Raw genomic sequence first — 16,578 nt, forward strand, 5'->3', positions numbered from 1 at the left:
ACAGTAAAAAATTATAATAGAAAAAGATTTTTAAAATACTTGGCTAATAACTTTTAGTCATAACCAACTTGATGTGTCCTGGAAATAGCTGAAATATATAAAATCCATAAATAAAATTATAGATATACTGGGTCACATGTTAATTTTAAAATATACAACTTCTCAAATCAATTCATCAGGCATTATTTTTACCATTGATTTTGACATCTTTGGGGAAAGATTGGCAGGTATTTTAATAGCACATGCAGTGAAGTGACAATTTAAATCCAAGATTCTCTGGAATAATTACACTTCTAATTATCCCTATTAGTACTACAGCCACATTTTGTTGTTGCTTCTTAACAAAACAAGAAACATTGTCCTTATGTGCCCTTTTCAGGTTCTTCACCTACTTAAATTTTAAATTTTTATTCAAGAAAAATATTTTTTAAATTAGTTATAATAAAAATTCACATTTCAGCAAAATTGTGTTTTTATGGAATTCTGATAAGAAAGTGGCAACAAAGCTTCAGAGGATTCAGAGATGAATTCTCTAATAGTCTCCTTGTTGAGGATTAAAAAACACTTGGGGCCAGGGGGATAAAGATAAAAAACAAAATAAGCAAGAAAACCAAACTTAAAGAACAAGCCTGTGAGTAGTGTTTCTATGTGTTAGATCCAGGATTATGCATATGATTATGGTAAACTCATTACACATAGTTGAGTATAATAAGTATTGGTGAAAAGGAGAAGAAACGAACAAAATAAAGTATACAAAAGTTTCCCCTTATCTCTTTATTGTTTACACCTAGAGCAAATGTTAAAGATTGATTGCTAACTTGTCTGGAAATACCCTTGAGATGGTGTACTGACAACTATTCTGAAAGTAGCTTTTCTTCCTATTTCGGATAATACAGCTGACTTCCTCACTTCTGACTTGCAGCCTCTCCTGCATGTCCCTCCAGATCACTGATAGAAGCATGGTAAGCTATGCCCTGGACATCTTCTTTTCTTGAGGCTTGGAATGCTGTCCCTGATTTCCTAGTGAATTCTTCTTCAAGGCTCAGATTGAATACTGACTTCTTTTAAAATGTTCTAAAACTCAGTTCAATCCTCCCTTTTCTGCTCCCATTCCACCAAAGTGGATCACTTGTGATACAGGCAAATGCTAAAGCTCACCAACTTCAAGCTTCTTTCCTTCTTCCTGGGTGCACACGAAAATGTTTCCTAGCTTCTTACAATTTAGGGGGACCATTTTGATTTGCTGGCCAATTGCATATGGTTGGAAGGGTAAATGCTACTTCCATTGTTTGCTTCATAAAAAAGTTCTCACCCGCAATACTTCACTCTCTTATCCTTCTGTCCCTGGAGACCATTTATTGAAGCTGGAAGTGCCACAACATGGGAGAAGCCTGCGTCCATGTGTCACTGGCCTCATTTGAGCCAGAAACCTCATGTTCTCCCCCATACCTTTCATCCAATCAGTTTTGAGTACTGTTCATTCTATCTCCTAAATCTCTCTCTGTACATTGATTTTCTCCCATCTGGACAGCTACCACCCTGTCTACACTATCAGCTAGACCTCTACACTGGTGCCCTAGCATTCAAGGTAGTCTTGGTCCATCCTGAGTCAGGATGATGAAATTCCAAAAATGCAAAACTGATCTATTTAAAACTTTTCAGTGATTTCCCTCTGCCCTAAGGGGAAAAGCTCAACACTTTGCTGGATATATCAGGCCTCCTATGGCTTATGCCTGCATACCTCTCCAGTCTATCCTTCTTCCTGCTCTCAGTGTAGGCCAAGATAATAAACTTTTCTTAGCTATTGCTATGTGCCAGCTCTATTTCGCCTCTAGGTCTCCACACATGCCAATTCCTTTGCCTCAGATCCTGGCAAAATCCTTTTCATTCTTCAGATAAAAGCTTAAAGATCATTGTTTTGGGGATGCCTTGCTTGGTCTCCTAGACCATGTCTCTCCCCAGCATGTTCCTTTTGTTAAGTTTATATCTTTAGTAGCTATACTCTCCACTGTTATATTCCAGAGCTTTGCATAGTACCTAGCACAAAGAGAAAAATAAAGATTAATTAAGTGAATTACTTTACTAATCGGGCAGTCACAAAAACATTATTTTCATGTATCTTTTTTCCACTATATTTTGAAGTCTTAGAAATCATAGGCCAGGATTTCCATTACTAGCATAGTACCTGGTACAGAGTTGGTATCTAAGAGCATTGGATGAATGAATGAATGAATGAATGAATGAACAAGAAGGGTGCCTATGCATGGTCCTTCTACTAAGAGCTAGAATGTGACAGTTAAGTGCGATCAGGGCCATGTGACAGTTAAGTGTGATCAGGGCCATGCTGGTAGAAGCACAGAGAATCTTGATAGCTGTAATCTCTGTGTGGGCATGAATGCATGCCTTCTGTAGAGGTTTAAGCATCATATATATAAACAGGAACATAAGCCACATATGTATGAGTATTCATGGGCTTGGTCTATTTCTGCTCCTTTGAAAAAAGATATTGATGGAGAAACCAGGAGCGGAGAGAAAGCCTGAACTGGCTGGGTAAGAGTAAGAGCTTTTAGTGGAGAGCCGAGAATAAGGTGTGGGGAGAGTTTAGAATAGATATGAGATAAAAGACAAGTGAAGGAAGAATATGAGTGGAAGAGGAACTTTTAAGAAGGTGTGGATTACAAATTCATGTTCATTGAGGAACACAAATAACAGTTTTAAGAAATATTTAATTATTCTTGTTGTTGGACCATTTCTTTAAACATAATTCCATACTAACATGAGGCCACATAGAACCAAGAGATTTATTTAGGAAAGAAGAAAAGTGGTTTTTATTGATACTCTCACATAACTATCTCATTTGATCTGCAATGAAATCTCATGAGTAGTTGGGATAAATATTATTATAACCATTTTACACATAAACTGAGACTTTGAGTAGTTAGTTAGAGGCCTAACCAAATTCACAGCTAGTAGGTGAAAAGATGGGATATCAGCCACGTCCTCCAACATTAGGCCCACACAACACATGCTCCCTAAAGTCCTTCCACCCAACCACTGAAAAAAAGACAGAATATTTTATTTATTATTTCATAATTAAGCTTTTAAGAACCAAAAAAATGGATAACACCAAAGATATCATTAAGAAAATAATCTTACAAAGTTTTTACAGAACTATAATAGATAAATAAATCTTGTCTTTATATACTTTCAAATTTATGTGCCTATTTGCCAACAGAGGAACCTGTATTTATTTAAGTATGTTTCCTACAATAGGCTACACCATTAACTGACTGTTTTATTCATTCATTCATTCATTCATTCATTCATTCAACAGACATTTATAGGCACCTATTGATTCTAGCCAGGAGCCCAAAAGGTAAATAAGGCACAGTCCCTGTTCCCAAGGAGTTCACTCATAGTGGGCAAGAAGATGCATTAATAGAAAATGAAAACACAATGAAATTAAATGCACTGATAGAAAATAGACACAGTATTATGGGAACACCAAAGTAATAAATAAAATAATTTAGTCAGGAGGTAGGATTAAGAAAGGCTTTCAGGAACTTGACTTGAACTGAGTGTTATAGTTTGAGGAAGCATTTCAGAGAGTTGAAGCCAAGATAACTATGGACTGTAAATGGAGAGGCAGGACAGTGTGTATGTGTGTGTGTGTGTGTGTGTGTGTGTGTGTGTGTTTGGCTGTAATCAAGTACATGTCTTGCTGAAGCATAATTACTTGGTAAGGAGTGGAAACAAATATGACCAAAAATGAAGGGTCAAAGTGTTCAGATTGTGTGGTACAGGTACACAATGAGGAAGTCATTCAAGAGAATGCCAAGATTCTATCTGCACTCCAATAGGTGACCCTGGATAATGGGTGAAAGATAGATTGAACAGCAGAAGACCAGAGGTATTTTATTTCATTATCTTTAGCCCAATTTATCCTAGGAAGCAAAGACCAATCAAATTCATATATTCATGAAAGAAGCAATGGCAGAAAAATGAATAACAATAGCAAACTACAAGAATAGAACATAATTCAATTTTCTTATGTTATAAAACTATTAAGTTTTGTTTACATAAATAGTGTCTGAAAATTTTAAGACTTTAGATTCTTGAGACAATACAGAAAAAGAATTAAAAAAAAAAAAAGATGTTTCTGAAAATAAACAGCAAAGAAGAATTCACCAGAAAGATGCTGAGAGCCTATGGTATGAGGCAGCGAGTGATCTAGGTTGACAGATGGGGCCACTAGGTTGACATAGCATCTGCCTAGTTGGACCACATGATCAAAGGCTCTTATTTGACCAGATTTCTGTTCATGAGAGAAAGCCCTGGTATCCCCAAACAATAGAGGATTAAGAATCCTCTCAATGCTTTAAAACCAGAGGAATGAAGCAGTTAATATTATGGGCAAAGATCTATTTTTCTTACATTTGTCATACATAAAATGATGAATATAGATATACCTTGGATTTAAAATCATACAAGGAAATCGTAATACTGTATTTGGATGGCAAATTGTTTTCTATTGATCAGTGTTTCCAGGACTCAGAGAAGTAAGGGAGAGTTTCCAGGACTCAGAGAAGTAAGGGAGAGGAATCAATCTCAAGCTTTAAGACTAAATTTCTGCAGATGGTTTTAAGCATCTTTCTGAATAACAGTTACTCTATTATAAAAAGTGATATTCTTGGGGCGCCTGGGTGGCGCAGTCGTTAAGCGTCTGCCTTCGGCTCAGGGAGTGATCCCGGCGTTCTGGGATCGAGTCCCACATCGGGCTCCTCCGCTGGGAGCCTGCTTCTTCCTCTCCCACTCCCCTGCTGTGTTCCCTCTCTCGCTGGCTGTCTCTCATAAATAAATAAAATCTTAAAAAAAAAGTGATATTCTTAAAAATTGTCCAAAAGAAGAAAAATTGGTGAACTATTTCTCCAACTTGCACCCCAAGGATAATTTTAGCTCTGCATTGCCCGTCAAGCTCCCATAAATGCTAGAATCTTAGGATATAGCAGTTTCCAGGGAGTTCTTCCTTGGCTTGTTCTATGGATAGAGTCAGAGGCTTCCTACAATACTTTTCTTTCAAGATGCTGCTGAAAGGAAAAAGCAGATAAAAGACTTTTAAGGAGAAAGACATAGTCATTCAAAATTGATGCTTTAAAAATTCTGCTATATCCAGCCATTCTGACTTTTAACTGTTCTTAAACTTTGTAGGAATCCAAATCATTTGAAGAGCTTTATGAATAAATATCCCTGGGCTCCACCCCAAAACCAAAGAGTCAGATATTAAGGGTGTTTCTGCTTTGTGAAGTGTACAGTGAGCAAACTTCTTTTCTATGGGTGAATTACGGTACGGTGCAATAAAGTGAGTTTTTATTTTTTATTTATTTATTTATTTTTTAATGATTTTTTATTATGTTAGTCACCATACAGTACATCCCCAGTTTCCGATGTAAGGCTCGATGATTCATTAGTTGCGTATAACACCCAGTGCACCATGCAATACGTGCCCTCCTTACTACCCATCACCGGTCTATCCCATTCCCCCACCCCCCTCCCCTCTGAAGTCCTCAGTTTGTTTCTCATAGTCCATAGTCTCTCATGTTTCATTCCCCCTTCTGATTACCCCCCCTTTCTTTATCCCTTTCTTCCCCTACCGATCATCCTAGTTCTTATGTTCCATAGATGAGAGAAATCATATGATAGTTGTCTTTCTCTGCTATAAAGTGAGTTTTTAAAACTGGTGACTGTTTTCTCCTGCTTTCTCCCCACTAACACACACCTACTTCTTCAAAAAGTTTTGTCGATGTGATCCAGGGAAAGGAGAGATCAGTATGAGTTGGTATAATCAAAGGTTTTATTAATTATGGCAGTTCTAGTTAGTTTAATTCAAGAATTGAGTTTTCCAAAGAGAAAAAAATAGTCATGGTAATATTTGGATCTTTGCAGTGATTATTATCAGAGACCTGCTCTTTGTAGAAATCTAGATCTGAAGTGGGTGGAGTGGTCTTAAATCTGTAGCTCTGGATTGGAACTACAACAAAGCCAAAGAAAAACTTAAGAGATTTTTGTAGTAAATACAATTTGAAATTATTGGCACAGACATTTGGGAGTTAGGAGAGAGAAATGCCCAAGATTATTAAGGTGTTTTGTTCTGTTTTTTGTTTGTTTGTTTGTTTGTTTGTTTGTTTTTTAAGGTTACCACTGCCCTCTGTGGTGGAGAGACCCTTCAGGAGCTCCTGAATACAGCTAACTTTTGGGACCCCAGGAATTAACCCAGTTTTTCTAATGAGAGTTAAGTTTCCCTATTTAGAAACGCTCAAGAATTGTCTTACAGTTTCTTTATTCTTTTGGATTTCTGATTCCACATTACGTGAAAATTGATTCATATATTAGTTTCTTTCAAAATTTTTTCTTTATTTCTACTTAGCACAGAAAATGAGATGAGTTGAAGATTGTTATTGATTACATAGTTTTTCTTTGTTAGGATTGATGTCTTTGGTATTTTAGAGCTCCTCCCCCAAATAACGAGTAAATACAAGTCAAAAGTAAAACTTTCAAGAATTCACAGAATTGATAATTCTGGACTGCCTTTACTTACTTTTAAGAGATGTATATATTTGAGCACAAAAATGAATTTTATACGAAATTTTGTTCTTCTCAGTGTATGTTCTTTAACCAACATTATATTTGCATGATATTGGTAAGATAGAGGAAATTGATTAACTGCTTAAAAAAAGGGAAATGATATACTTTCTAGAACACTCTGTCATGGCCTTTGGGTTGTAGAACATCAAGCTTGCTTTTACAATGGAAACTTCATTTCCTGTATCAAAAAAAAAAAAAAATTAGACCACAGTACAATGACTCCAGGGAAAGGCTTATAAAACACAGAAGTGTCTTCCTAAGTGACTTTTAGTGATCTTATAAGAAAATATAAAGTAAGAAATAAAAACTTTTTATAATCACAAATGCATTTTTTAAATTTTCATATGTTTTACTAATAATTTATTCCAGTTGTATGCAGGAGGTCAATAATGATGTATTTGTACTTCTTCATATACTTACACAGAGGGTAAATAAGGAAATGGGTTGGATGAACAAATAGATAGCATCCATCTAAATTAAATATGTGGTACCTCTCATAATCTCATTGAATGATTTCCACTTTCCTCATTCCTTAAATAAAGAATGAGATCATTTTACCTTATTATATTTTGGAGTACTTTGGTTCACCCAGTTGCCTTCCCTGGTATCCATTTGTCTCTCATTTGACTCACCTAATCATATAATCAGTGAGTGTCATGCACATATCTCCTTGGGGATTAAAATTTGCAGTAGTTCAAGCCTCCTGATAATTCAGACACCAGGACAACAGCATTAACAGCATGGAGGCAAGATATTATGGAAAAATGTGGAGAGCCAGAGACAGAGAGTAAATATCTATGTTGAAAGAATAGATGAGTTTATGGGACTTAGTCAAAGAGACAACAAGTGAAGGAGTAAGAAGATGCATGGGATGACCAGTGCTAAAGAAGGTGAAAGCTTGGAGTCTTTATCCTCAAGAAGTCCATAACCATATTTGATAAAACAATATCAACCTGTCCCCAGCAACACCCTCACCTTTGGCACTTGGTATTCTTTATTGACCCAGGAATTGCCTGCAGGCACATCCCTTTTCTGGAACAAGTAGTTATGTAAAGGGCTCCTCAGGTTAAATGGTCATCAGACTTGTCTTACCAAATTCCATCCTCCTTTGGCTTTCACATTTTCCAACCAGCTTTCAAAATGAGAGTACTGTCAGGCTAGGCTCTATGAAGTGAGGTACACATTCCTCCTCAGTTTTCAAGGTTTCAGGGGAAAATTTAGCACAGCATCAATTTTACTTTAGGAGAAGGAAGTTAAGCATTAATTAAATTACAGATTTATTAATTTATAGAATAAATGTTATTGCATAATACTGTATAATAAAAATACATATGGGATATGTGATAAAATGCATAAATTTTAAGACAAAGCAGAAAACTTTAAAACATTTTAGAAAAAATTTAAATTGAGAATTTAAAAGACTAAAACTAAGTAAAGAAAGAGTTGGAAGAAGAATAACACACTATAAAATAAAATGCACTATAAAGTAAAACTTAAATAAGAAGACAGTAGAAGCAAAAATAATATTTAAAAATATATAAAAGGCAAGAAAATGGTGTTCGTCCTTATCAGAACCTAACTGTTTTGCTATTATTTAACTTTTCCTTTTTCACTGATAATATATCTATTTTGTTAAAGGCAATTTTATATCTTCATTTTCTCTGTGTATGATACGTTTGTTTTCAGATTACATTTTACCCATTTTTCTCGATATCTAATTAAAGAATTGTACTTTCATCTCTTCCTTCTTTTTGTCACTTAATTTTGTATTTTCACATTATCTTGTTATTTTCATTTTTGAAATGTTGCTGCTGTATACAGGAACAAATGGCTTTGTTTCTAGCTGTGTTGCTAAATTCACTTAGTGATTATAATAGATTATAATATAATAATTATAATAGTCAAAATTCTTTTGAATTTTCTGTGTCTGTAAAATTGTCCCTTAAATAATAAAGGGTTTTTCTTGGGGTTTACATTTTTTTCCAAACCTTAGTGGACTGACCAGGACCTCAGATATAATTTTGGAAAAAATGGCAAGCACAAGCATACTCTTCATGATGGCAATTCTTTGACATTGTCTTTGAAATTTGTTCTGTGGATCAAACGTACAGTCAGGTTGGGAGTCAATATACTATGCATGTTAGAGAAAAGTGCAAATATTGAGAGCAGCGTTCTGATTATCTGAAGACAAATTTCCTAATTTTCTAGTTCAAGTTTTCTGTGGCTTTACATTTTTATATCTGCTCGTTTTATCAGTTACCAAGAGAGACGTATTGAATCTTCCAACTATAATTTTGTCTATTTTTTTCTCTTTTAGAATTCAGTCATTTCTCCACTATTTATATTGAGGCTAGATTATAATATGCATACAAATTTATAATTATCATATCTTCCTTATAGATTGAATATTTTACCACCATGAGATATATTTCTTTATATTTACTAAAGATTCTTGCCTTAAAGCTTACTTTGTCTGAAATTAATATAGATATGCCAGTTTTCTTTTGCTTAGGGTTTGCATTTTTTCCTTCAAAATTTGATTACTATTATGCTCATTAAAAAATTTAGGTTGGCACACTTTGTATTTTATTTAGAATATTTAGCTCCTTAATTTAAATGTAATCACAGTTATATTTGAGTTCATATTTACTATCTTACTATTTGTTTTCCAACACCAGTTCTATTTCTTTTCCTTTCTTTTTCTTCCTGTTCTCATTCTTCTCTTTCTCCTCCATCTTCTTATTCTTCTTTGAGTCAAATATTTTGTATTATTCATTTTTTCTACTTTATTACCTTGTTAGTTATACATTCTTATATTTTCTTTTAATAGTTACTTAGAGACTATGAAATTATCAGAGTATAATGAAAATTGGTATTTTATAGCTTTCTACACAACGCAAAAATCTTAGATCATTTCAACTCTCTTAATTCTCTTAAACCCTTTGGGCTGTTTGTAATGCATTTTCATTGTAAATATAATTTAAATCACACAGATCTTAATAACATTGCTATATAGACAATACATTGATTTAGATTTACTCACATATTTAACATTTCCATTGCTTTTAGCTCCCTTCTACATTGAACCAAGCTTTCATTTGGGCACATTTTTCTTTTGCATAAAGAGCTTGCTTTCATCTTTATTTTAGAGGATTTCTATTGCAGAGAGTTTTCTTAGTTATTTTTCAGTTTTGTTTTTATTTTTTGAGAATGTTTTTTTGCAGCATGTAGAATTTAAAACAATCAGTTATTTTCTTTAATCCCTTTGAAGATATAATTCTATTTTATTCTGGCTGATATCATGTCTGTTGAGAAGTTAGCTTTCAGTATTATTGTTGCTCATTTGAAGATAATATGCCATTTCTCTTTGGCTACTTTAAAGATTTTTTTTTTCTTTGATTTTCAGAAGTTTAATTATAGTGCACATATTGTGACTGATCTATCTACCTATCCATCCATCTATCCATCCATCCATCTTGGAATGTGTAGAGATTCTTGAATCTGCAGTTTGATATGTTTCATCATTTTGATTTTTTTCTCATTTTGAAAATTTTTTGATCACTGTATCTTTATATATTGCTTCCACCACTATTCTCTGTCTACTCTCCTTCTGGGACTTCAGTTGTTCACCCACTAAAACTATGTGTCTCACATGTTTTTCATGCTGTTTTTTATAAGTTCCATATTTTTTACTTTGCTTTAATCTGGAGGCTTTCTATTGACCTATCTAATGATTTGTTATTCCTCTCTTCTGCTGTATGTAATCCATCATTAAATCTATTTGTTTCTAAAAAATCAGCTATTGCATCTGATTAATTTTTAAAATTTTTTTATAGATTTTATTCGATTTTGTAATAGATGCCAATGTTAGGGTAAATTCTCCATCTTTTCATCTATTTTTCTGAGCATTTTAATTACACTTACTCTAAGTCCTTCTCTAATAACTTCAATATCTTGATCACCTGTGCATCTATTATTATTGCCTTTCTTTTATCTTGGCTTTTTTCATTTTGTCTTGTCTCTTGGCATTCCTAAAAGCATTTGATTGAAAGTTGAATAATATGGATGAAAAATATGAGGGCTTTGACTACTATTTAATTCTTCCGGAGAGGATTTACTTTACTATCTCATAGGCAGTTAGAATGCAGGAACCTGAACTGGAGTTGATGCAGTTTTGTGAGATCTACTCGAATTTCTTCTTACTCCTATGATACTTTCCTGAGTCCCACCTGGAAATTTTGGCTGTTTATCAGGAGACTCCCCTCTTCTTTGGTGGGCTCTAAACTCCCAATTTTTGTCTCTCTAGTTTTATGATTTTTGCAAGAGCTCTGCTCATCTTTCCAGACTCCTAGGCACGACTCCCTTCATGTGTTTTGTTTCTCTGTGGAATAATTTCGCCTTCAAGTCCTGCTTGCCTTGATAGCCCTGAACTCCAAGTTTTGCCTCCCCAGCCTGGGAAACTGCCAACAGCTCGCCTTAGGTTCCTATGTTGGAAATCTCTTTCTACTTTCCTGTTTTCAATTTAAAAAAATCAGCAAATGTCTCCAGTGGAAAAGTGCTACAGAACATGTTTACCTCAATATGTTTCTCTCCTCTCTGGAACTCTAGTTTGTCAGGTTCTATCTCCTTTGGTATCTCACTGATGCCTTCCAATAGATGTTTTTGTGTTTTTGTCTAACTTTTCTAATTGTTCTGGGTGGGATTTTTGGTCATCCCCAGCTATTCTACCAAATTGGAAGTGAAAATCTTTATTATATATTTCTTTTCTTTATATTTTCAGTTTTAAAATTTCCATTTGGTTGTTCTTTTTTTTTTTAAAGTAATCTTTACTCTCATTTTAATTTATTAGTTTATTTTTTACTTTTTTAAGATTTTATTTATTTGAGAGAGAGAGAGACCACAAATGGGGTGGGGGTGGAGAAACAGGCAGAGGAAGAAGCAGACTCCCCACTGAGCATGGAGCCCAATGTGGGCTCAATCCCAGGACCCTGGGATCATGACCTGAGCCAAAGGCAGACACTTAACTGACTGAGCCACCCTGGCACTGCCATTTGGTTTTTCTTTGTATCTTCTATTTCTTGGCTGAAAGTTTCTATTTCTTTTTCATTTTTTTCCAAGAGTGATCATAATTATTCATTGAAACTTTTTTTTTTTTTTTTTAATGATAACTGCTTTAAAGTTCTGGTCAAATAATTCCAATATCTATGCCATCTTGGCATTGTGTCTGTTGTATGTGTCCTCTCATTCAACTTGAGATTTTCCTGGTCCTTCTTGTAAGATGTTATCTTTTATTATATTTAGATTATGTTGATCAGTCATACCAGGCTAGACCCTGCATGTGCAAGCACACAGTCTCTGCAGACACCTACCCTCCACGAGGGGGAGCCATGTCATTACTGCTGGGTTATGGTGGTACTCTGATCTCTGCTCACATAGCCCTGATGTCAGCTGCCACAAATGACAGGCTAAGGAAGGCACAATTTTTTCTGGGGTGTGTCTGGTGTTGTCCAAAAGGTTATGCCCTACGTGGCCACTCCCTCCCAGGTCCTTTGGCTAAAGAGGCCAGACTTTTTATTTTGTTGTGTTTGTTTGCTCATGGCTTTTGCCTGTACTTGCTGTTCTTTCCAGCCTGTGAAATTCCCCAGTGCCCAGGATGGGATACAGAAGAGGCAGAAAAAAACCCAAAATTTGCCAGGTCATTCCTTGAATCTCAAGGTCCTTACAAATGCTCCCTTCTTTTTTCACTTTTTAGAATCTTCCGATATTTATTTCATGTATTTCGTCCAGGGTTTTTAGTTGTAAGAGGCAGAGAAGAATAGGGTGGAATGTCTACTCCATCTTATCTAGAACTGGAAATCCTCATTATCTTTTAATATTTATCTTCCATTTAAACATTAGTTTGCAGCTTTTTAGTTTTGTTGCTTCATGCAGTATGAAATTCTTACAGCAATCATGTTCCTGAGCAGAAGGAGCAATCAGGACAAGGTGCTGTGCAAATGAGTTAGATTCTAGCATCTCCGCTCATGCCAGAGAATTGCACTCTGGTGACCAGAGTTCTTTTGTTTCTTTTATAAAATGAAGTTCACTGTCCTTATTTTTCTGAATACAAAATAAATCTTTGTTCACTAGAGTAAATTTTTAAAATTCCTATTGTTTTATTTAAGGTTTTAAAATTGCTCTAGATCCCAACTTGCAGGCATAAAAAATACTTCTTGTTTTGGTATATTTCATTACATTATTTTTTTAATTATTGAATAATTTTCTTTTCATTGTATTATGTAATGTCTCGATAGCTTTCTCATTCAAAATAGACAACCACAGCAAATTTCTAGACTTCATGTTATTCTTTAGCTACCACCTATCGCTTACTTTACCTGCCAGACAATTTGTCAAAACGCTTCAAGCTCCCCTTCATCACGTCACACTGGGCAAGCTGTGGCTGCCTGGTGCTCTCCATACAACCCTGACTCTGACCTCCATGAGGTCACTGACGACCTCCATGTTTCTAGAGGCAGCGGGCACTTTCTGGACTTTACCTTGCTTCACCTCTGACCAGCAATTGATTACTGTTTGACATTTCCTCCTCCTCTTCCTTTTATTTGAAACAATAACAACATCTCTATTTTTTCCCAGATGACTTTTTTAATCTTTCTTTTTCTCTTTTTACTATATCAGAAATACAAAATCATAGATAACCTTCAAATCATACTTAAGGAAAACTGAAATTTGTTTTCCTCACCAGTTCTCAGTGTCCTTCTCCAGAGGAGGGCATGGTTGGATTACTGCTTATAATTTCTCCAAATAAAAGCTTTATATTTGACATAATATTTTCATGCACTTTAAAGTGCATTTGTAATTCATAGTAATTCTTTTATTGTCCTTTAACAATCCCCCTTCAGACAATGCTAGCCCATGTCTTAAGAGAGTAATGGGAAAAAGAGAATTAAAAAATCATTCCCCAGTTTTCTGAGTTTCAAATAGACAATTAAAACTTATGTTAGATAGGGCTTCTGGGTGACTCAGTCAGTTAAGCATCTGCCTTTGGCTCAGGTCATGATCCCAGGGTGCTGGGATCAAGCTCCGCATTGCATCGGGCTCCTTACTCAACAGGGAGCCTGCTTCTCCCTCTCCCTCTGCCCCTTCCCCCTGCTCATGCTCTCTCTGGAGCATGCTCTCTCTCTCTCTCTCTCTCAAATGGATAAATAAAAAGTCTTAAAAAAAAAAAACTCACGTTAGAGAAATAGTTTCAAGAAGAAAAGATGAGTTTTGAATTCATGCTCTTTGAGTTACTTACTTTTTCAGTGTTTTTTGTTTCACCCAAATGATGTCCCATCTATGCAGTTGTGCAGTTCAGAAACCCAGAAGTCACCTGAGTACCTCATCGCCACATTCCACTCACTAGTGTCCTATCAATCATATTTCCTAAACATTGCTAGGTTATTCTAGTTTTTTTGTCCTCACTCTCAGTTTAGGTCTGACTGGCTTCTCAGTTCACGCCCTTCTGGTATGGTCGGGACCCATTCACACTCACAGAATCCACTTTCTGTGCTTTCTTCAAACATTTATTCTTACATAATTTATCTTTTCTAATTTTTTAATTATATATTCTGATGATTTTTTTATTTTTCAATTTCCCAAATTCTCTTATTACTTCGTTACTTTCTAGAATGATTTCCTGTAATTTGCAAATGTAAAATCATATCGTTCTTAAATAATAATAATTGTGTTTCCTACTTTACAATATTGATTCTGCTTGCTTTCCCCCCTCTTGGTAAATTGCATTGGTTAATACTCCTCACAGTACTCTGTCATAGTGGAGGGAGCAGGCATTTATTCTGATTTTCTAGTGTTGTGTGTCATCAGTCATCATTCTGACTTTTGATTTTATCTCTCTTCCAAAAGTCACCCCAATTCCTAATAGCTTTTTTATTCCATGCTAGTTTCACTGCATATGTATGACAAGTAAGGGGGAAAATTTCACCTTAATTGAGTGGATCTCTTTAGTTCACGTAAGAAAAGGATAAAATTTAAATATTAAGTACTTTTACTTAAAGTTCTATAAAACTCCTTTAATAGTTGAATATATTCAATATGGATAATGACAATAATCAACAGTTGATTGCTGTTTATTCAAAATACTTTCTTTATATTAAAATCTCTCTATAATAAGCACTTTCATACTTCAAAGCCTTTGTGTGCATTTTAAATGATTTCTTCTTAGGGTATATTCTTAGAAATTATGTTCTGTATCAAATATATGACATTTTCAAAAAAGCTATTGGTAAATATGGCTAAATTGATAAATATGGCCAATTGCTTCCTGGAAATTTTCTACTAACTAATAATCCCATTAAAAGGGGCTCAATTTTCAAGCTTTTCCTGCAATATAAGACGTAAACAGTCATAGGCTGCTAAGTCAAGCTGGCTGCCCATACTCAGTGACAGTTTTGCATCTCCTCGCCTACCCCCCTTCACCATTCATAATGGTGCGGACAGGTCAGGCATGATGGGGATACCGGGCTTGACTTAGAAAAGCTATAGACACAGAAGAGCTAGCTGACTCCCGATACAGTAATAACAATATCGGTGTTACTATTTCTGTTCCTATTTGCTTTTGGCACAAATGACAGCCAGTGCTGGAAAAGCTGAACCTGTTTTCCTAATGATCCCTGCGAAAATGCCAGCTGTAGCTACAGAGGGGAAGATTTTTCCGATTTTCTTGCCTTTAGGGACAGAAAGGAAAAAAAAAAAAAGTACTAAATGAATGTGAATGGGAAGCCAGTTACTTAGACATTCTTCCTTCTCTGGTTTTATACCTTCACCCAGATCTCCTGTGCTGTACTGCTCAAGATAAAATTTCCCTATTTGCTCTCTAACCAGGTTTTTCTGCTTAAACTGTGGATTACATCCTCATTACATTCAGAAATGGCGTGGGCTGTATCATTATATTCATATGAAAATAGGAGAGAAATGCCAGCTTCCCTTCTCCTAACCACTCTGCTTGGTTGCATTCGTTGATATTTCTGAAAGGTTTGCTGGGAGAATCAGTGCTTCAGACAGTCTCCATTTCGTGTTCTCTGTTCTCTGGAAGTGGCTCTGATCGGGACCACACTTAGGGAGCACAAATGCTGTTTGGAATTAGTATCCAGACCCAAGCTCAGCCAGTGACAAGGCAACTACCTTTCTCTTGGAGCATTCTGTGAATGGAGTGAGGAGGTTAATTGCACTCCACAATCCCCAAGGCCACCTGGCCATGGTGTTCACATTTATTTCCGCCGTGGCCCTGTCACGTTGATTACATAGTTAAGAACAAGACTCTTTTGCATAGGTTTCTAGAGCAGTTCAGCTGCTGAGCTGCCTGGAAGCATTAATAACCTGGAATCAGAGTGACAGGAGAGTTCCAGGCCCCAGTCCTCTACTGGGAGCTCCCGCCAATGTCTGTTTGTCTTTGAAAGAGCAACTAGAAAATGTGAAATTTGCTCATGCCATTTCTTCTTTAATAATAAATACGTGTAGTGCTTAGTGAGGGCTTACTCTTTTCTAGAGGCCATGCATAAATGATCTTCAATTCTAACAGCCTTGCTAGAGAGTTATTTTGGTTTTTATTTTTGAGGTGAGGAAAGTGCGGCTCAGAGACTTTAGGAGTTCCACAAGGCCACCGCATGAAAACTGACAGAACCAAGATCTGCTTCAGGGCTGCCTCACACCATAAGGTGGGTTCTTCCTCCCAGGAAACACTTTCTCACAATCTTCATCAGCAGCTTCGTGAGAGCAGCCAGTGCATCCTGCCCAGTATGAGTAAACAAGATAGAGAGGGAAGCACAGCGAGCCAGGGTTTGGGCCATGGAGAAAGGCAGCTGAATGTTAGCCCTGGGAAAGAGACGTGGTATTTAAATGTTACTAGAGATTTTAACATGAGAGGAGTTCATTATACTT

At 35.8% G+C, this 16,578-nt stretch overlaps 1 protein-coding gene across 1 annotated transcript in view; it reads left to right on the top strand.

Moving 5' to 3' along the window:
* RIMS1 (regulating synaptic membrane exocytosis 1) overlaps positions 1-16,578 on the top strand; it is an 851,235-nt gene that overhangs the window by 193,536 nt on the left and 641,121 nt on the right. Inside the window, exon 7 of the mRNA XM_057303964.1 lies at positions 16,256-16,355. The gene's annotated coding sequence lies outside the window, so the exon portion shown is untranslated. The remainder of the gene's footprint in view (positions 1-16,255; positions 16,356-16,578) is intronic.

The sequence above is a fragment of the Ursus arctos genome, unplaced genomic scaffold (assembly GCF_023065955.2).
Source record: "Ursus arctos isolate Adak ecotype North America unplaced genomic scaffold, UrsArc2.0 scaffold_29, whole genome shotgun sequence".
Lineage (NCBI taxonomy): Eukaryota > Metazoa > Chordata > Mammalia > Carnivora > Ursidae > Ursus > Ursus arctos.